We start from the raw sequence: 22,375 nt of genomic DNA on the forward strand, positions 1-22,375 counted from the left end.
CTGTGATATGAAACGAGTTCATTTGCGCCATGCGACGCTTTCTGTAATTTAAAATATTACCTTCTGTGCGGCCATTTATAAAATCTGAGAGTTGGCCAGTCATCGGATTCTGCCCCCATGTAACTAGTACTGGGGTGTTCGGGATAAACCTGAGCACTCTTTCTCCCAAATTTGGGTCCTTCGAGGGAGGTGTTCAGCGCAACGAACCATGCAATCAGACTATAATGCTTTATCACTCTCACTTAGCCATAGAAGTCTATGATTTTAAATTTTGGCGAAGCCCCTGGTATTTGGAGGGCCGAATTTGGGGCGCTATACACGCCTAAGCCGGACAAGGCCGACTCCTCGCCCAAAGCGGAAAAAGTCTTTAAGGACTTGACACCTCTCGAACAGCGACCAGTCTCCCACTGCTACCTAAGCCTGACAAGGCCTTATCATGACAGTCGGTTTTTCACTTTCTCTACTGAGGTGCTCGTCTGGAAGAACCGGGACACAATCGCAGTAGTTCTGCCGCTGCTACCTTAGCCGATATAGCGGAACGTAAGGTACCAAAGCATGGGAGCTGGGCAACCCAGCCTTTGACCAAAGACATGATTCGGAGCTGATGCATATAATGCTATAAGTTCGGGGTGCCGCACTGTCGAAAGTGTTCGGACTTCTTGCACCGTATTATGGGGTAAACAAGAGCCCTTGGCGAACTGACCGTACCCGAACGTGCGGGTGCATATTGTCGTAAATGGACATATAAGAGAAAGAGAAAAACTTAAATAATGCAATGACAGATTAATGATATGCATTGTTATTTAAATAATACGTCGAAGCGTACTAGTACAAGTAGTGCAATAAGCATAAAGTAGGACAATTCGAAATGTCCTATCCCAGGGCAAGTTGTGCATAAATAGTGAAAAGAGGGTATATCAATTATTACTAGAGACCACTTGGGGGTTCCCGTATTCATCTTTGCTTCTTGCCGCCTTGGTTGTTGCATCCGGAATGTGTCTGGCAATCGTACTGCCGAAAAGGGCTTCCAGAGAGTTAGGCCCTGAAAGGAAAAAGGAATGACAAAGGTATACAACCCCTAGTGTGGTTAAACCACAATGCGGGGCGTGCCCTGATTGTGCCCCCGCCTATGTCCATGGTATTTTCAATGCATAATTATGTACGCACGACACGAATTTCGTCCCTTCACTGGGACTGGGACGGGGGCCGAATTGCTAGGCGAGCTCTGATCATGCCAGGCGATCCTATTGCAGCTTGTTCCAGACTCGCTTGAAGGTGTTCGGGGGCTGCGACGCTGAATGAATGGCCTACCTTAAAAGGCTGCTTTGTGCTTCTGCTGCAAGGGCCACAGTGTGCTCTTCCGTGCGAAGCGAGCGTTCCGTGTTTCCATTTACTGTTATGACCCCCCTGGGTCCTGGCATCTTCATCTTGAGATACGCGTAATGCGGCACTGCATTAAAGTTTGCAAATGATGTCCGTCCGAGCAGTGCATGATAGCCACTGCGAAACAGGACGATGTCGAAGATTAACTCTTCGCTTCGGAAGTTGTTCGGTGATCCGAAGACCACTTCCAGTGTGATTGAGCTTGTGCAATGGGCCTCTACACCTGGGATGACACCTTTAAAGGTAGTTGTCGGTGTCAAAACCGGCGGATCTCGGGTAGGGGGTCCCGAACTGCGCATCTAAGGCAGATGGTAACAGGAGGCAGGGAACACGATGTTTTACCCAGGTCCGGGCCCTCTTGATGGGGGTAAAACCCTACATCCTGCTTGATTAATATTGATGATATGGGTAGTACAAGAGTAGATCTACCACGAGATCAGAGAGGCTAAACCCCAGAAGCTAGCCTATGGTATGATTGTATGTTGTCCTACGGACTAAAACCCTCCGATTTATATAGACACCGGAGAGGGCTAGGGTTACACAAGGTCGGTTACAAAGGAGGAGATATACATATCCGTATTGCCTAGCTTGCCTTCCACGCCAGGTAGAGTCCCATCCGGACACAAGATGAAGTCTTCAATCTTGTATCTTCATAGTCCAACAGTCCGGCCAAAGGATATAATTCGGCCGTCTGGAGACCCCCTAATCCAGGACTCCCTTAGTAGCCCCTGAACCAGGCTTCAATGACGATGAGTCCGGCGCGCAGTGTTGTCTTCGGCATTGCAAGGCGGGTTCTTCTCCAACTTTCAAGTGTTCGTAAGCAGTGTCTGGCTCCATAAATGTTGAACCTCTTGGCTTTAGTGCCCAACAAGGGCTATCTCCCACGTGTCGAATGAATACGAGGCGCCGGGGAATTTTTAAATTCGCCCCCCTAGACAGATAAATAAATTGTCTATTAAAGGGATGGGGATTCTTAGATCCAATCCATATCATCCTCCCCCAGCGAGAATTCATCAGAGCGTGCTTCGGAGAGATCCATTCCAGCATGGTCGACCTCCGCAGCTCCTCCCGCCCCCGTAGCCCTAAGCCCGGTGATTGGGAGAGGTGTTCAGTCCCGCACAGTTGATTAGTCGAGCTGCAGACTAAGGAATTTCTCCCTCTAGCGTATATGGTGCCCGTTCGAGCCGGGCTCGCCACCTATAATGGCGGAGAGCAAGCGGAGAACTTTCCCTATCCCTCCATGGGGGAACGGGTTTGCCTTGTTTCTTACTTACTAAGGGGACTCGGATTTCCAATTCATCCGTTCCTCCGCGGGCTCCTGGAGTTCTATGGCCTCCAACTACACAATCTCACCCCTGCCTCGATCCTACACATCACCGGCTATGTTACTTTCTACGAGTTGTTCCAGGGCTGCGAGGCTCACTTCGAGGTGTGGAAAAGGCTATTCTGCCTTATCCCTCGCACACAGAGGGAATCACTTTATCAAGTGGGCGGAGCCGAAATATGGCGCATCACCGATACCGGATACCTGTCCGGTACCCCGAAGAAGCCGTCCGAAGACTGGCCTTCAGAATGGTTTTATATGGAGGACATCCCCCTTCCGGACCCTGTTCGGCGGGGTCTACCCAAGTTCAACAATGCTCCTCTGAAGAAGCGCCGAAGTTGGCGCCCACGGAGCCCCCAAGCGGAAGACAACGGAGAAGTCCTCTATCTGTGAACCGGATCAAAGCACTAGCTCGATCCGGATTGACAATAATCAAAGTTATGTCGAGTTGCATAATGCGGGGAGTGCAGCCACTCCAATATCGTGGGAACCCCTTGTGGTGTTATAATGGGGTGGATGACGCCACCCGCTGCGGGTGTAAGGGTCCGGACAATGCTGCCGCTCTAGCGAAGATTCTGTCTGAACTGTTCAAGGGCGAGGAAGAGGAGTTCACCCGCATCAAGCCCGGGATGGATTCTCTATGTACAATCCTCCAAGCTGGGTAAGTTATATTTCCCTGCTCCCATTTTTCCCGCATTCTTAGTCGTAAGTATTCACCTTGCCACCTTGCGGCAAGAACTGTGAAAAGCCATAAAGGAGGTCAGCAGCCTTTCTCCACAACCAGAGGACCCTGACCGGGCCATCGATTTCGGACTCAAAGAAGATCCGGTTATCCCCGTGGAACTGATAGACCGACAGTTCTATCGGTTAAGCTGCGACGATGCCCTGGTGGCCATTACGGCCGACTATCCCGGACTGCTCCCTGCATCGCAGGTAAGAAAAATCAAAATTTCCCAACTCCAAAGCTAGGATCCCCTTTTAGGCTCTCCACCCACCATATACACATGGCATCTTTTACAGGGAAGACATTCGGGACGCCCTGCCGAACCCGCGGCAACTCGCCAACAAGAGGTGCCGAGGCCGGGTAGGCCAAAAAGGAAGGCGGTCAGGACGGAGACGCCGGCGCAAAGGTATAGGAAAAACCCTGCTCCGTGGTTGTCGTCTTTCTCAAAATGTAATGACGCCCGCGTCTCTTTAACAGAAAGAACGCTCGCCGGAATATGTCCGGTGATGCTGCCAATCAAGCTTCCACCAGTCGGGCACCAGGACTGGACATAGAGGCGGAGGGCGATATGGGGCAGGCGCCGGATAATCCCCCGACAGAGGATGCGGATAGATTGTCCGCTACAAATTCAGAAGTGGAAAGCGCCATGAATCATAGGCGCCGCCGGGCCGTACTCCGCGATGCTTGTTTCTCACTAGAGGCGTTTGACGCCTTCAATTCTGGAGAGGCGTACCTCCATGCTGCTCAAGATGGTCTAGCCAGAGCCACGGATCAGTATGTAAAGGATGTACGGGTGAGTAAATCTGACGATTTATATGTATCAGAAGCCCCTGAGACTTGAAACAGTTAGCAGAACTGATTTAAGGATCATCTACAATGTGCAGGTTCTTATAGAGAAGAATACTAGGCTGTCCCAGGAGCTGGAGGAATGCGAGAGCCAACTGGGGGCCGCTCTTGCCGCATTGCAGGAACAGAAAAAGGCTCCTGCTGGTAACATTTACTTTAAAGAATGGTGGTTACCATATAGTGTGCGGCGTGTCTGTAGGTCTAACAATTGATTTTGCAGATGAGTCCGGAGAAAGTCCGGGGGACCAGCATGTTATGCGACAGCTAGAGGCTGGCAAACGCATGCTGAGTAAGGTTATGCTGGAGAAAAACAGTCTCCAAGATGCCAATGTTAAGCTGAGCATTGAACTAAAAGACGTTCGGGGCCAGCTTGCGGACTCCGAGAAGGAGAATAAGCGGCTTCAGCGCGGCATTTTTAGTAAGTGCTTGAACGAATCCTGCTAAAGGAGTTCGGTGAAGAAGTCGACTAATAGCGTTATGTCTTTAGGTATGCTGACGGGTCGTCCCGCGGAGGAAATGCCCAGGTCCGCGGGTGATCTTCTGTCTGAGCTGTCATATCTGCACGAACAAGTTCGGCAGGTGATGCAAGGTGTTGCCCATGCTTTGTGGCCATCTGTCTCCTTGCTAGAGGGCGTTGCAGAGCTTACGAAGAAGCTCAAGGGAGCACGGCGGCACCTCCGATTATGGAAGATATCGGCCTGCCGACAGGGTGCCAGAGAGGCCTGGGCCATGGTGAAGACTCGGTATACCAAGGCAGACCCAAAATCACATGGCCGAGGTTGGACCTATGGGGCCCGACGGAAAAGAGATCCCCGTTAGCTTAGTTTATGGGCAAGTGGAATTAGCCACAAATTATTCCCAACAGGATTGTAAGCTAGACCGCCTGTTGGATGGTATAGAAGAGGAGTTTAGTCAGTCTGCACGACTATGTAATTAAAGTGACATGTATAATGCCTTCTAGCCGGATTGTAGATAATTTGTCGTTGCGGACCTTTTCGCTTCAACCTCCGGGCCCGATAGTCCGGAGTGAATCCGAAGACCCGCTCAGTTATATAAGAACCGGGGTATGCGTGGAGACCAGGCGTAGGGGTCATTAGTGCTTTATCAGACAAGTGCCCAACTAGTTATGTTATATTACATGGGTAGTAAGAAACATCTTCTAGGGAGAATAGTTCCGTTAAGGGTTCCTTTCCCTGGGTAAGCATGCCCTAAAGTACATGTCCGGACTGCGATAAGAAACGCAGAAAAAGCATCTGGGGGCAGATATGGACAATAAACAAAAATCATCTTTTGTTCACCGACCGAATATTCCCTTAAGAACGCTAGCTTTCGGCTTCACCCAGTCTGAGGTACACATCCGGCTGACCTGGCAGTAACAATCGGAGAGGTGCTCCCCTTATGCCGTAGCTGAATTAACGGGAATGTAGGGCATAAATACAAGAGCCAGGCAACCCAGCTTGGCCAAAACGTAAGTCATATCGATGCATATAATGGTGAAAAAAGGTACATGCGGAAGTAGAACACATGTGTTGGGCATGAAGCCCGGATAAATAATTTAAGCTTCTGTGAAGGAAGCCCCCAGGTATGAAGAGTGCGGCTAGCGCATCTGTAGTGTGCAAACAAGGCACAAGGTGACCCGTGAAGGCCTAGAGAAATAAGAAAAGAAAGAAAGAAAGAAAGAAAGGAAAACAAGATAGATAATGTATTTGTGAAAAAATGGACAAAGGGAGGGGACTAACATAGAGTCCGGTGCTAGGCGTAGAATCTTCGGAGCATGGCCGCGTTCCATGGGTTCGGCTCGAGTCGACTAGTCGATGCATCCCGCAGTCGGTACGCTCCACCGGTCAGAACTTGGTCAACAATGAAGGGACCTTCCCATTTGGGCTCGAGCTTGTTCTTTTTCTTATCTGGCAGGCGTAGAACTAGTTCGCCAATGTTATAAGTTTTGGCCCGTACTTCTCTGCTTTGGTATCTGCGAGCCTGTTGCTGGTAAAATGCGGAACGGGCTTTGGCTACATCGCGCTCCTCCTCCAAGGTGTCTAGACTGTCCTGCCGATCGAGCTCGGCTTCTCTTTCTTCGTACATGCGCACTCTAGGTGAGTCATGAATTATGTCACAGGGCAAGACTGCCTCTGCGCCGTACACCATAAAGAAGGGTGTATATCCGGTACTACAATTCGGCGTGGTCCGCAGCCCGTAGAGTACGGAGTCGAGCTCCTCTACCCAGTGCGTGTTACACTCCGTTAAGGAACACACAAATCTAGGTTTAATGCTGCTCATTACAAGACCGTTTGCTTGCTCGACTTGACCGTTGGTTTGTGGGTGATAGACCGAGGCATAATCGAGCATGATGCCCATTTTCCTACACCAGAGTTTTACCTCGTCGGCCGTGAAGTTCATGCCATTATCAGTGATGCTGCTGTGGGGGACGCCATAACGGTGTACAACCCCGGATATGAAATCTGTCACCGGTCCGGATTCAGCTGTTTTAACCGGTTTGGCCTCTATCCATTTGGTGAATTTATCCACCATGACCAATAAGTATTTTTTCTTGTGGGTTCCCCCTTTAAGGGGTCCAACCATGTCAATCCCCTAGACCGCAAAGGGCCATGTAATGGGGATTGTTTGGAGGGCAGTGGGTGGCATGTGGCTTTGATTTGCAAAGAGCTGGCAACCGGCGCAACGTTGGACCAAGTCCTATGCATATACCCGGGCCGTTGGCCAATAGAATCTTGTACGGAAGGCCCTTCTTACAAGAGCCCGGGCTGCAGCGTGATGACCGCCGAGTCCGGCGTGAATTTCTACCAAAAGATTCTGCCCTTCCTCTTCAGAGATGCACCTTTGAAGGACTCCGGTAGTGCTTTTCTTATACAATTCTCCCTCATGGACCCTGTAGGCCTTGGATCGCCGCACTATGCAGCGTGCCTCATTTTGGTCCTCCAGAAGTTCCTGTCTAGTTAGGTAGGCCAGGAATGGTTCTGTCCACGGGGCCATAATGGCCATTATTTTGTGGGCTGAAGGTGTTATTTCGGTGGCGGAGCCTCCGATTGTGCCAGAGAGTTCGGTATCGGTTATTTTGGCCGGGTCCGGACTGTTGTTACCGGTGTCCCCTTCCCATGCTACGGATGGCTTGAAGAGCCTCTCCAGGAATATGTTGGGGGGACCGCGTTGCGTTTTGCGCCGATGCGGGCGAGGATATCCGCCGCCTGATTGTTTTCCCGAGCCACATGGTGAAATTCGAGTCCCTCGAACTAAGCTGACATTTTTAGGACGACATTTCGATAGGCCGCCATTTTCGGATCCTTGGTGTCGAAATCTCCGTTTATTTGGGATATTGCGAGGTTTGAATCCCCATGCACCTCCAGGCGTTGAATGCCCATGGAGACTGCCATTCGAAGACCATGCAACAGAGCTTCGGATTCGGCTGCATTGTTGGAATCTGTATACAATATTTGCAGTATGTACCAAACGGTATCTCCGGTTGGGGACGTCAGGACGATGCCAGCCCCTAGACCGGCCAGCATTTTTGAACCGTCGAAGTGCATGATCCAATTGGAGTATGTGTCGTACTCTTTAGGGAGTTTGGCCTCCGTCCATTCGGCCACGAAGTCGGCCAGTACTTGCGATTTAATGGCTCGGCAAGGTTTGTATGTTATGTCGAATGGGAGGAGATCAATGGCCCATTTGGCAATCCGGCCCGTAGCGTCGCGGTTGTTGATAATATCATTAAGTGGTACTTCCGAGGCTACTATAATTGAACACTCTTGAAAGTAGTGTCGCAGTTTCCGCGATGCCATGAATACCGCATACGTTATTTTTTGGTAATGCGGGTACCGTGATTTGCATGGAGTGAGGACAGTGGATACATAGTATACCGGCTTTTGAAGAGGGAATTTGTGTCCGTCCGCTTCTCGTTCGACAACGAGCACCGCGCTTACAACTTGATGAGTTGCCGCAATGTACAACATCATTGGTTCGCCGATGTTTGGTGCAGCCAGGATCGGGTTGGTTGCCAGAATGGCCTTTATTTCTTCCAATCTGGCTATGGCCGCGTCCGTCCACTCGAAGTGTTCGGTGCGCCGAAGGAGGCGATAAAGGGGTAAAGCCTTTTCTCCCAAGCGGGAGATAAAGCGGCTTAGAGCCGCCACGCATCCAGTTAGCTTCTGGATTTGTTTGAGGTCTGTTGGGGTAGCCAACTGTGACAACACTCGGATTTTGGCCGGATTAGCCTCAATACCTCTACTGGAGACAATGAATCCCAGGAGCTTTCCGGCTGGTACGCCGAAAACGCATTTTTCTGGATTGAGCTTGATGTCATATGTTCGGAGGTTGTCGAATGTGAGCCTCAAGTCATCTATTAAAGAGTCAACGTGTTTGGTTTTGACGACCACATCGTCTACGTATGCCTCTACTGTTTTGCCGATTTGTTTCTCCAGACATGTCTGAATCATGTGCTGATATGTTGCGCCGGCGTTTTTGAGCCCAAAAGGCATTGTGTTAAAACATAAGGGACCGTATGGTGTGATGAATGCCGTTGCGGCTTGGTCGGACTCCGCCATCTTGATTTGGTGGTAACCGGAGTATGCGTCGAGGAAGCACAATGACTCGTGTCCTGCAGTAGCATCAATGATTTGATCAATGCATGGGAGGGGGAAGGGATCGTTTGGGCAAGCTTTATTGAGGTCTTTGAAGTCGACACAAAGGCGCCAGGATTTTTCCTTCTTTGGTATCATCACCAGGTTTGCTAGCCAGTCCGGGTGTTTTATTTCTTTGATGAATCCGGCCTCCAATAACTTGGCTAGTTCCTCTCCCATGGCCTGTCTCTTAGGTTCAGAGAAATGCTGAAGAGCTTGCTTGACCGGCTTGAATCCCTTTAGGATATTGAGGCTATGCTCGGCAAGCCTGCGTGGGATTACTGGCATGTCTGAGGGGTGCCAGGCGAATATGTCCCAGTTCTCGCGCAGGAACTCTCATAGTGCGGCGTCCACAGCGGGGCTTAGTTGTGCCCCGATGGATGCTGTTTTTGTAGGGTCCATTGGGTGGACTTGGAATTTGACTATTTCATCCGTTGGTTTAAAATAGGTGGACTTGGATCTCTTGTCGAGTATCACGTCGTCCCTGTCCACTGTGGAGCATAGCGTAGTTAATTCCTTGGCCGAGAGGGCTTCGAATAGTGCCTCGAGGGCCAATGCGGCAGTTTTGTTTTCGGCGCGGAGTGCTGTGTCCGGATCGCTGGCGAGAGTGATGATTCCGTTGGGCCCGGGCATTTTGAGCTTCATGTACCCGTAATGGGGTATGGCTTGGAAGATTGTGAATGCCTCCCGTCCTAAAAGAGCATGATAACCACTGCTGAATGGGGCCACTTGGAATGTGATTTCTTCGGACCTGTAATTATCCGGCGTGTCGAATACCACATCTAGTGTGATTTTCCCAGCACAGCGTGCTTCCCGACTGGGGATAATTCCTCTAAAGGTTGTGCTACTTTGCTCGATGCAGTTCCAGTCTATTTCCATCGTTTGAAGGGTTTCCTCATAGATGAGGTTTAGTCCACTGCCGCCGTCCATGAGTACTTTAGTGAGTCGAAAGCCGTCCAGATTGGACTGAGGACCAGTGCGGCTGGTGCTCGGGCTGTTCGGAATTTGGGTTCATCACTGGCATTGAAGGTAATAGCCGTGTCACTCCATGGATTTGTTGCTGCTACGTGGCAGATTTTGGCCATGCTGCGGAGTGTTCGCTTGCGCCTCTTATTTGACGCATAGGTCTCGAACACTGTTAACACCGTATTGTTATCCACTGGATGGTGCTCTGTGGTATGTGGGATAAGAAGATCCTCACCACTTTTGGCCACCTGCAGGAGTATCCAACATGCTCTAAGGCTGTGCGTTGGTATTGTATCCGATGTACTATGAAGTTTGCAGGGTCCGTTGAGCCATCCTTCCAGTACGGTTCCATACCCTGTAGAGGGTTTTTGCTTTTTGGTAGTTGACCCAGGTGTATTGTGATAATGCACCATTTTGTTTCGGATTGGGTTTGTGTTCAGGGCCGGATTATCCCAAAAGTTTGCTTCGGTTTTCCAGGCACTTTCCATTGCACAGTACTTTCGTACTATGGACGCCAAGTCAGCGAAGCGTGTTATCTCACGACGATTTATGGCGTTAAGGATTCCCTTGTCTATGCAATTATTGCAGAAAAATAGGATTGCGTCGTCCTCGCGACAGTCCTTAACCTTGTTCATAGCAAGGAGGAATTTGGCCCAATAGTGATGTACTGTTTCCTGGGGCTCTTGCCTGATGTGGGAAAGATCGCTTATGTTTGGGTGGGTGGGTGGAATTGAATCTGAACCCTCACCTGATCTGGGATCTAGGGGCCAAGGAATTTCCTATTTTGAAAGTTCCGGTTCCAGGGTGTGACCCGATCATCCTGGCCCGCTGCCTGACTCTAAGTTCAGGGATTGGGTGTTGTCCTCCCGCGAACGGGTTTCCGGCTCGGAGAGCTCGGGAATCCGGACATATTTGGTCCTAAGGATAGAGTAAAGGTCGCCGCATTGTTCCTCCACCACTGCAATATGATGGGTGACCGATGGAGAGTTAATCTCCCTTTGATCGGGTTTAAGCCCAATCCGATCATAGTCCGTAGCGACTCCCAAGGCGGCGATGTGATCCAAGAGCTCGTTTAAGGAGGAGAGATCCATTGGATCCATCTGTTCGGCGAGTGCCGATTTGACGTGGAGGCTGTTTTCGATGACCCGAGAATTCATCGTCGGCGCGGCGGCCGAACAGGCGGTCATGATGAACCCGCCTAGCCAGAGAGTTTGGCCGACAGCCAAAGCTCCCCCAATAGTAGTACCGTCTTTAAATACGAGACGAAACATCCTTCCTTCTGGCGATGGCACAGAGGACTCTCAATGAAAGCACCAATGTCGGTGTCAAAACCGGCGGATCTCGGGTAGGGGGTCCCGAACTGTGCGTCTAAGGCGGATGGTAACAGGAGGCAAGGAACACGATGTTTTACCCAGGTTCAGGCCCTCTTGATGGAGGTAAAAACCTACGTCCTTCTTGATTAATATTGATGATATGGGTAGTACAAGAGTATGTTGTCCTACGGACTAAAACCCTCCGGTTTATATAGACACCGGAGAGGGCTAGGGTTACACAAGGTCGGTTACAAAGGAGGAGATATACATATCCGTATTGCCTAGCTTGCCTTCCATGCCAAGTAGAGTCCCATCCAGACACGAGACGAAGTCTTCAATCTTGTATCTTCATAGTCCAACAGTCCGGCGAAAGGATATAATCCGGCTGTCCGGAGACCCCCTAATCCAGGACTCCCTCAGTGGTTTTACTGGTTTTGATCCTTGAGGGATTGATACCCATTTTTCGCACTGTATCCTGATAAAGCAGGTTCAGGCTGCTGCCGCCATCCATAAGGACTCGAGTGAGGTGAAATCCGTCAATGATGGAGTCTAGGACCAGTGCGGCGGATCCACCATGATGGATGCTAGTGGGGTGGTCCCTGCGATCGAAGGTGATCGGGAAAGCAGACCATGGGTTGAAGTTTGGGGCGACGGGCTCCATCGCATAGACGTCCCTTAGTGCATGCTTCTACTCCCTCTTGGGAATGTGGGTTGCGTATATCATGTTCACCGTCTTCACTTGTGGGGGAAACCCCTTCTGTCCTCATGTGTTCAGCGGCCGGGGCTCCTCCTCGTCATTGTTGTGGAACCCCTTGTCCTTGTTTTTGGCATTTAACTTGTCAGCCTGCTTGAACACCCAGCATTCTCTGTTGGTGTGATTGGCTGGCTTGTCGGGGGTGCCATGGATTTGACACGAGCGATCCAGTATGTGATCCAAACTAGACGGAGCCGGAGTATTTATTTCAAATGGCTATTTCCGCTGACCGAATCTAGAGCCTCTGAATCCGGCATTGACTGTCGTATCCTCAGTATTATCGCCGTTATTGCGGCGCTTTGGTTTGTTATGGTGTTGCCTACCATTAACATCTTTGGTATCTGAGTTGTCCAGATTCCTTGATGTATTGTTGCTGCGAGCCAGCCAGCTATCCTCGCCTACGCAAAAGCGGGTCATGAGTGTTGTGAGGGCCGCCATAGTTTTCGGCTTCTCCTGGCCGAGATGGCGGGCGAGGCATTCGTCATGGATGTTATGCTTGAATGCCGCTAGGACCTCTGCGTCCGGATAGTCTATGATTTGATTTTTCTTCATCAAGAACCGTGTCCAGAATTGTCTGGCCGATTCCCCTGGCTGCTGGGTTATGTGGCTCAAGTCATCAGCATCCAGTGGCCGCACATAAGTGCCCTGGAAGTTGTCAAGAAATGTGTCTTCCAGATCCTCCCAACTACCGACGGAATCTGCTGCCAAGCTATTCATCCAATGTCGAGCTGGTCCTTTGAGTTTTAGTGGGAGGTACTTGATGGCACGTAGATCGTCACCGCGAGCCATGTGGATGTGAAGGAGGAAATCCTCAATCCATATGGCAGGATCTGTTGTACCATCATATGATTTGATATTTACGGGTTTGAAACCCTCCAGGAATTCATGATTCATAACTTCATCAGTGAAGCATAGGGGGTGTGCGGTACCTCTGTGTCGGGCTATATCCTGACGCAGTTTGTATGAGTCATGTCTGTTGTATTCGGCCCGGCCGGATTTATTCTTGGTGTATCCGATGCGACGATTATCGTCCCGTGTTGGCGCGCGTGCCCGTTTCCCATATATTGATCTTTCGATTTTTGCCTTACTGTCCAATATGTCTCGCAGGTCCTCTGTGGTGCCCCGGGCCTTAGTATTTTGATTGAGTGGCGACGGGGTGCGGGCTGAACTTCAGGCTGAAACTCCTTTCTAGCTCGGCTGTGTAGTGGCCGGTCAGCCGCACCATACATTGGGGAATGAGGCTTCAATGCTTCTTCCTCAAGGTGAGGTAGCAACCTGCGTTTTCGGTAACACTTGGAGGGGCGTTCGAGTTCATATTCCTTGGCCGCAAGGACTTCAGTCGACCTGTCTGCTAGCAAGTCTTGATCAGCTTGAAGCTGTTGCTGCTTTTTCTTCAGGCTATTTGCCGTGGCCATAAGCCGGCACTTAAAGCGCTCTTGCTCGGCGGGGTCCTCAGGCACGATAAATTCATCGTCCCTAAGGCTCGCCTCGTCTTCGGAGATAGGCATGTAATTGTCCTCCTCCGGTTCTCCATCTGCTGCCTGCTCTGGGGGCTAGCTTGTTCGTCTTCCAGCTCTACATGTGCTGGAGTGGATTGTTGTCTTCGGCACTATCTGGAGTGTTATTATCTCCTATGCCAGTATCACTGCTCTTGCTATGGCGGGACTTAGAGCGGCGCCGCTGACGTCGGCGCTTGGGTTGCTTCTTGGAGGGGTCATCCTCCGTTGTCTCGTCGCCATTGCCTTCTTTGGGGGTGTCCACCATGTATATGTCATATGATGAGGTGGCGGTCCAGCGCCCTGAGGGCGGTGGTTCCTTCTCGTCTCCGGCTTCGTCGTCCAAACCATCGAAGTCTTCGGAGTCGAAGACGAGCATGTCGGTTAAGTCATCGACAGTGGCTACTGAATGGGTGGTGGGTGGGCGGCGAATTTCTTCGTCGTCCTCATCCCATTCTAGCCGGACATAGTTCGGCCAAGGTTCTCCTGATAGGGAGAGAGACCTTAATGAATTTAGCACGTCGCCCAAAGGTGAGTGTTGAAAGATATCCGCGGAGGTGAACTCCATGATCGGCGCCCAGTCGGATTCGGCGGGCAGGGATGTAAGCGGCTCGGAGTCTGTGGCCTGAGATGAATCCAGTGGTTCGGCGACAGGGCTCTCGTAAAGGGTGAAGTCAGTATCCGGCTCTATCGCCACTGAGAGTGTGGCCTCCATGGCGGGGTCTATCCCTTCGCTTTCGGATGGCGCGATTTTCTCTGGTTTAAGGGCCGGAGTAGTTGCGGATGTGATTTCCCAAACACTGTCCGACGGCAGAGTTACATCATGCTCGTCATGACCGCGCGGCGTACCCGACATTGGCTCGAATCCGCCGAAGATCAAGTCTCCGCGGATGTCGGCAGTGTAGTTTAAGTTTCCGAACCTGACCTGACGGCCAGGGGTGTAGCTCTCGATCTGCTCTAGATGGCCAAGCGAATTGGCCCGCGGTGCGAGGCCGCCGAATACAAAGATCTGTTAGGGGAGGAAAACCTCACCCTGGACCGCATCGCTAGCGATGATCGAAGGAGCCATCAAGCCTTATGGTGGCGACATAGTGGAACTCTCAATGAAAGGACCAATGTCGGTGTCAAAACCGGCGGATCTCGGGTAGGGTGTCCCGAACTGTGCGTCTAAGGCAGATGGTAACAGGAGGTAGGGAACACGATTTTTACACAAGTTCGGGCCCTCTTAATGGAGGTAATACCCTACGTCCTGCTTGATTGTTCTTGATGATATGAGTATTACAAGAGTTGATCTACCACGAGATCAGAGAGGCTAAACCCTAGAAGCTAGCCTATGGTATGATTGTATGTTGTCCTATAGACTAAAACCCTCTGGTTTATATAGATACCGGAGGGGGGCTAGGGTTACACAAGGACGGTTACAAAGGAGGGGATATACATATCCTTATTTCCTAGCTTGCCTTCCATGCCAAGTAGAGTCCCATCGGGACACAGGACGAATTCTTCAATCTTGTATCTTCATAGTCCAACAGTCTGGCCGTCCGGAGACCCCCTAATCCAAGACTCCCTCAATCTTCCACCTGCAAATCCTTTCTGATACCCAGATATGTCAAATCAATCCTAGATTTTAAGGTATCTTTCATCTTGCCTTCAATATTAAGAAGTGTGCCGATAATGCTGTCACATATATTTTTCTCGATGTGCATCACATCAAGATTATGCTGCAGATCCAAATCTTTCCAATACTCCAAGTCCCACAAAGTGAACATGCGGGTAAACAATAATCCCTCTTCTGCCCTGCCATGCTTCCTTTTCCCGCTACCATTATCAGGATGGTTTCCTGGTGTAATAATATGCCCGACTTTCTCTAATTCCACTTGCAACTCATCGGCGGTGAGCCTCTTTGGCGCATCACGGTTTGCATGCTTTGCGTTGAACACATATCTTTCGTATTTTGTAGCACATGGCTTGTCCTTGGCAAGGAAACAGCGGTGTCCAATCTAACAGATCTTGCTAAATATTGCGTATGACAATGGATTCCTGTCATAGCGAACACATGCATTGTAACCATGTGTCATTCGCCCTGACATAGTGCCCAAAGCCAGATAACCTTGGATGCACCAAATTATAACAGCATCCAGAAATAAATCAGCTGGTGGGCTGCAATATAGGTCTCGAGTGAGAACACCCCTCAGTAGCTATTGAAGTTCCTCCACAAGAGGCTCCATGAATAAATCGAAATACTTTCCAGGACTTTTTGGACTTGGGATGAGCAAGGCCATCATGTAGTTTGATTCTTTGGTGCAGACATTTGGAGGCATGTTGTAAGGGATAACAAGCACTGGCCACATGCTATATGTGGCGCTCTGGTGGCCAAAAGGGTCAAATCTATCTGAAGCTAAGCCAAGTCTAATGTTTCTCGGGTCAGCAACAAACTTTTTGTGTTTCTGATTGAAGCTTTTCTAGTCACTACCATGAGAGGGATGGCTCATTACATTCTGGTCTCTGTACTCCTGGTTCCTAGAATGCCACAATACATCCTCTCTTGTTTCAACATCATGAAATAACCTCTACAATCTTGGTATAATTAGAAAATGTCTCAGAATATTACGAGGAATCCTCTTCACAGCATGGCCATCTTCCCATATTGATGATTTGCATTTTGGGCATTCACTTAAGTTGGCATAATCCTTTCGAAACAGAACACAATTATTCTTACAAACATGGACCGTAGCATATCCAATTCCAACTACACGAAGGGAATTCTTCATTTTACTGTAGGTATGTGGCAGCTCAGATGCATCTGGGAAATATTCGCGGAAAGCAGCCAACATCGCATCGAGTGATTTGTTGGTCATGTGCTCAAATGTCTTCACTTGAACAAAGGTGACCATAGTTGAGAATACTGACAGCTTATTTCCTAGGGTGACAGCCACGTTGCATTGTTCCAACATGCGGGCCCACTGTTTCTGCAGGTGAAAGTACAGGAAATGCACGAGCATTTGGTAACATTGTTTCAATGTTGGTTAAACTCACTGGCTCCGCCACCACCACCACCTCCTCCTCTTCCACCTGAGCATCGGGCTGATCAAGATGGTGATCTGCTGCTTCCACATAGTCAGTAACATTGATGTTCACAGCTTCACCATGATGAACCCACCTAGTATATGTGACCGACATCCCATACAAGTGTAGATCATTTGGCACAGTTGATCGGGGTCTTGTAACTGAATTCATAAAACTGCTACACAGGCAGAGCACATCTGATTTCGGACCACCGTACTCAGCTCTGATAAAGTTCATGAAGTTTTCAACCCCCTCGACATATGAAGCGGAGAATCTTCGAGCAGAAGTTATCCAAGTCCTATCCATCTATTAGACATACAAATTAGTTCTTTTACTAGATATTACAGGAAAAACATATATGCTTTTTTATGAAGTCCAGAAAAAATACCTTGGTCGATGTCTAAAGCTATGGCAAGATATTTGGACAAGCAGATCTAAGTAAAAAAATATATGTAAAGCTAATTTATAAAACATATTTGAGTGCTAAATTATGGCAGGCTATTTCAGCAGTCAATGAGGCTGAGCACACAGCCATCAAAGTCCATCTTAGCAACAAAGATTGAGTATAAATTGGTGTAGAGCTATTTGACCTAACAGATTGGCTACTAGACCATGGCAATCTACGTCACAATAAATATATGGCAGGATATTTTAGCAACTAATCGGGCGTGGCATGCCTTATCAGCTAAGCAGATTGAGTGCAGAAAAGGGCAAGGAAGCTTCTTAAGCAGAGCATATTGACTGTAAACTACTTCATCAAATAGTGAGATTAACAGCGTCTATTAGCTAGCATTCAACGCTACTCCGACCTACATGGGGCCTCAGTCTAGAATACGCATACCATGGGAGAAGCTGACCACCATGCATCTCCACAAGAACGTCGTCAGCGGTGGTAGTGTGACTAGAGGACGGCAGTCTACTAGAGCGTGCTGTGGGAGAGAGAGGATCGCCATGCGTCCCTTCGACGAACCGCGGTGCCGACGTATCGGCGCGGTGGGGAGGGCGGCTTTGGTGGAGCGAATGGAGTGGAGGGGGCCGGGAGGTGGGGGGTTTGGTGAATATTATTGTCTAGTTGGCCGAAGGGCTGTTGAATTTGGGACATGGGGGGATTCTCGCGCGATGGGTGGGGGAGTTTGGCGCATGGTCGGTTTCTACAAGTGCAGTCCCACGTGTTAGTGAAGAGGGAAGCCGAAGTGCGTTCCGTTTGTGTGAGCCGTATGTAGGACCGACCGTGTGTGTGGTGCAATGTGACCGCAACAGGCGTGCTGTGAGTGTACCGCCTTTTTTCCTTTGAAACTTGGTGCTTCGCCCCCTCAAAAAAACTTGGTGCTTCGCATGATCCATCGATACTACTACTAGTAATCCGGTAATCCCGACTAAAACGGCGCGGCCGAGTCTTTTCCCGCGTGATATGCTGGGAGGTTTGTTTAGTTGGTTTTTTAGGATGAGTAATACTACACCTACGTAATCCCAGTTACATAATTAACGTAATGTGAAACGTGTGAGTTGTTGATTGGAGATTGGGGGGAGGGAGGGGCCCACCACCATGAAAATCAGGCGGAGAGAGAGGCAAAATTTACGTTAACCCTTTCGTAGGTTCCCGTAGATGTAGAAAGATGTGAAATGTGTGAATGTGTAGTGGACGTACTATTGGAGTGCCTAAGATAAATTGTGTATGTAGACCATATGTTTTTATTTACGTCGCGTGTTAGCTTTGTATCGGGTCAAACCTTCTAAGTTTATACACACAAAAATGAATCATCATTCCATATATTTTCATACTCCTACAATATATCTTACTATTATTGTGAAAGTTCATATACACCGGACGAGATTCATGCAAACACGACCGATTTTCATTACATTTTGAACTTTTATAGGACAGAAAAATAAAAGAAACCCGACCCTAAACCTATTCTACGGTGGCGACCGACGTCCTCCATCTGCGATCTCCATGTACGAGGGTGGGGTTCAAGACCCGTGAAGTGAAGGTGCGGTCTCCGGCGAGGAAGAGTAGAACACAAGAACGGATCGGCCAGTTGGCACACCATGCCCTGCCGCCTCCCATGCCCTACTCATCCTTGGAGGAGTCCCCGACCTCGGCGGTGCCGGTGGATGTGAGGTCGATGATGATGGAAGTGGACGGTCCGTCGCTTCACCTGCCACATGCATCACCGAACGTTGGACGGCGGCATGTAGGACGCGTGGCTGAGGGTGCTCCCGTCGTCGGCGGCCAGTGTGGCCACTGGTTATGCGATCACATCCGCGTCCGGCTAAGCTGCTATTGCATTGTGAGGGGCGACTTGAGCAAGTGCGGCGACCTCGAGCTTCATCCCCGAAGACAAGCTCTCCCGCAGAGCGTTTGCACTCGCGGTCATGGCGGATGTGGTGCCAGGTAGCAGGACGATGCGTTATGGTGTGGGTTTAGCTGGCGTTGCCCCTTTAAGTAGCACATTCCGGTGAGGCCAAGTGTCCGGGTGCATCATTAAGTCGCCGGAGTTGGTTCCTCGGGCAAAGAGCCTCTTAGTGACGGCATACGGACGGACGACATGAATGCGGGCAGCTAACACCGGTTGGGAACACACCGCACGACGGCGCTAGGGACGAGTGTTTTTGGTGTGCCAGGGTAGTCAGCTACGGTCCTGGCAATGTTGGAGATGCCCTTTTCTCACACGCAATCCCCACATGTCATTGAAAAAGCAAGACGACCCGACATGGTCTCGGGTCCTGGGGATGCAGTTGGCCGCGCTACAACACTCCGCGGACGCGTCGTGGTGCACGCGCACTTCGGCGCCCCGTGCATCCTCGACGAGCCGGGTGTTGATCTACTGGTCGTGCCACAACGCTAATGCCACCCTCGGCATCCTAAAGCCAACCATGTCCAGCAATGATGAGCGTGTCGCTAACCGCGGTCGCCGTGTCCAGAGGCGATGTGGGAGCTGCGCCATGTTGCTGGCCCCCACGCCCCACACGAATGGTTGCCGGTGGTGAGGTGGTCGTGGGCCAGCTCCTCCATTGGACTAGTCTGCGCCACGTTGTCCCGACAGGTGTGCCCCACATGTCGGTTTCCTTGTTTTCCTGGCCAAATTCGAGCGTCAGTGATCCGCATTGCGAATTAGGCGCATAACACGTGGTTTTTGTGCCCTGGTTCAAAAGTGGCATAGTACCGAGTTGTTACCCTAGTCCCAAGTGTGGTGGTTTTGGGTACAGTACCACCATTTTCCTTTTCAACTAGTGAAGCGTAACACTTGATTAAGTAGCCGGATGGTGTGCTAATGTAGGTGTCCAACTGTTTGAAGGAATGATTGAGGTGTGCCCGGTCCGTGCCCAGATTTATGGGTCCAACTTACCATGTTCCGGCAGTAGTAACTATACTAGTCCCTGCACACTCCCTATGTTTTTATTTACTCTGCATTTTAGCTTTTCTCGAAGTCAAACTTTGTAAACTTTGACAAAGTTTATATACTAAAATAATATCATATACAATAACAAATCAATACCATTAGATTCATTATCGAATATACTTTCACATCATATAGATTTGCTATTGTAAATGTTCATATTTTTCTATAAATTTGGTCAAATTTTATGAAGTTTGACTCCAGCCAAACCTAATATGCAGAGTAAATAAAAACGGGGGGAGTATCTTAATCCGTGACCAAGAAGGAAGGGAAAACAAGACAACTTAATGTTTATTTGAGCCGTTCAAGTAAAATCATGTGGCGTTGCTTATTTCTCATTCCTCTCCAACCCTCTTCTCGATCGATCATGCCGCCACCGGTCGAGTCCATCCTTCCGCATGCCTCATTTGAACATTCTGCCGAGTATCATTCGCTTGTGGGCCTAGACCATGCTTGTATTTCTAATGTTGTAATTTGTCCGACATGCATACAGACAAACAGTTCGTTTAAAGTTTCACTTTGCCTCCACTACCACTACAAAAAGTTACAATTCCGTGATGATACGTGTTTGTCACAGTAGGTCACGTTTTCTGTCATGCATGTACATCCATGACGATTTTATGACAGAATCAAGATAGTCATACCTGTGCTGTCGTAGAAGTGTTCCATGAAATTACCAAAATTATCATCATGGAAGTGTCCAGTTCCATGGCGATAAATGGCGCGTCATGGAAGTGTTTTCTTCAAGGGTAACCGACACATGGCATCCACCGTAACAGGTCGCCGTTAAGCTATCGGGTCCGGTTTTGGATACGATAACCCGTTAACAGCCCGGACCAATGGGCACGTGTAAAATTCTCATTGACCAGAGGAAACACGTCTTGGCTCACCATTGGGACAGATGCCTATGATACGTCAACACATGGCACAGCCCAACAGAGGCCCATTCTGGTGAAAAGGCCAGCCCGTTTGACTTGGTCAAAAGGTAATGAGCTGGCCCACAGAAAGCATGTTAATGGCATGTTCGTATATAGCCCATTTATGACCCGCTAACTCCCGGCTCGTTACGGCCTATCCGAATTAAGCCCAGTAGCTTCATCTAGGCCGTCCAATATGATTCTAGCCCGTTGTAACTTCCGGCCCATGTAACTCTGGGCCCATTAAAGGCCCGAGATGAAACTAGCCCATAATGAACAGTGTATCGCTTTATACCCATTAACGGCCCATTATACTGTCAGCCGTTTCCAGCTCGTGTTAACTTTTGGCCTTCTAAGGGCCCATTTATTCTTGGGCTCATTTCTAGAATTCGGTTAGTTAAAGTGCGTTACTGGCCTATTCCGTTCGTGGGCCAAATTCAACCTGTGGTTACATTCGGCCCGTTTGTGGCCCGTTAACCCGTTTGGCTGTTTTCATAGCGTTATCAAATACGGCCTATAATGGCCCGTTATGGTCCACGAATAGTATGGCCCATGTTTGGCAAAACGATTATACGCCCCGTAGATGGCCCATGGATCCTACGCCCCGTAGAAGACCAATGGATCCTACGGCCCGTTGAAGGCCCATGGATCATATGGCCCATAGAAAGTCCATGGATCTTATGGCCCGTAGAAGGCCCATGGATCCTATGGCCCACAGGAGGCCCATGGTTACAACAATCCGTGTGTTGCCATGATTATTGTGGCCTAGTTACCAAAATAGGTTATTGTGGCCGCTAGAAAAATGCGGAAAAAGAACTGCAATGACTACAAGCAAACAACTAAACAAGACGATAAGGAAATAAATAAGCAAGCAACTAACTCTAGCCTATTACAGCTATTACACATATTACATGCACTAGGCATCAAAGTTCGCCACCAGTGCAAATATAGGGAACAAAGCAACATATTACATACACTGGCCGTCAAAATTGGCCACCAGTGCAAATAAACGCGATAGCAAAACAAGTCCATAACTGAAACAACTTCAGAAGAGCTCTAGAAACGTTATCCTGGGTATCCACCATGCCAGCAATAAGCTTAGGAAGCTTATTAGCTTTGTCCTGTTTGGCACTAAAATCCTCCAACGCTTGCAGTTGCACCAGAAAGTATGCATGTGAATGCTCCAGGGACTTCCGCAGTCCTTCCGCTTCTTGTCACAGCACAGCTGATCGATGTCTTTCAGCTTGTAGTTGAGACTCAAGAAACCAAACTGATTCAGACAGTGAGTTTGAATAGCTTGTGTAAGCGGTAGTTGCCAGTAACTCGAATAGTAAACCAAGACAGGACATTGGGGTTGTCTCACTGTCTTCAAGATAGTTTTTCTTAGATGTTTTATCACTTTTGTTGGAGACCAACAAGGATGTCTCACTATCCTGAATGTTATCTGCATTACTTGCTTAATAAGGCACTCTTCCCCAATATTCCGTCAGCATTCTAAAAGAAGAAACAATCAGATACATAACATGTTTAGCATGTACTAGTATATGAAAC

Source organism: Triticum urartu, chromosome 6A (assembly GCF_056163025.1).
Source record: "Triticum urartu cultivar PI428250 chromosome 6A, HENAU_Tu73, whole genome shotgun sequence".
Taxonomy (NCBI): Eukaryota; Viridiplantae; Streptophyta; class Magnoliopsida; order Poales; family Poaceae; genus Triticum; species Triticum urartu.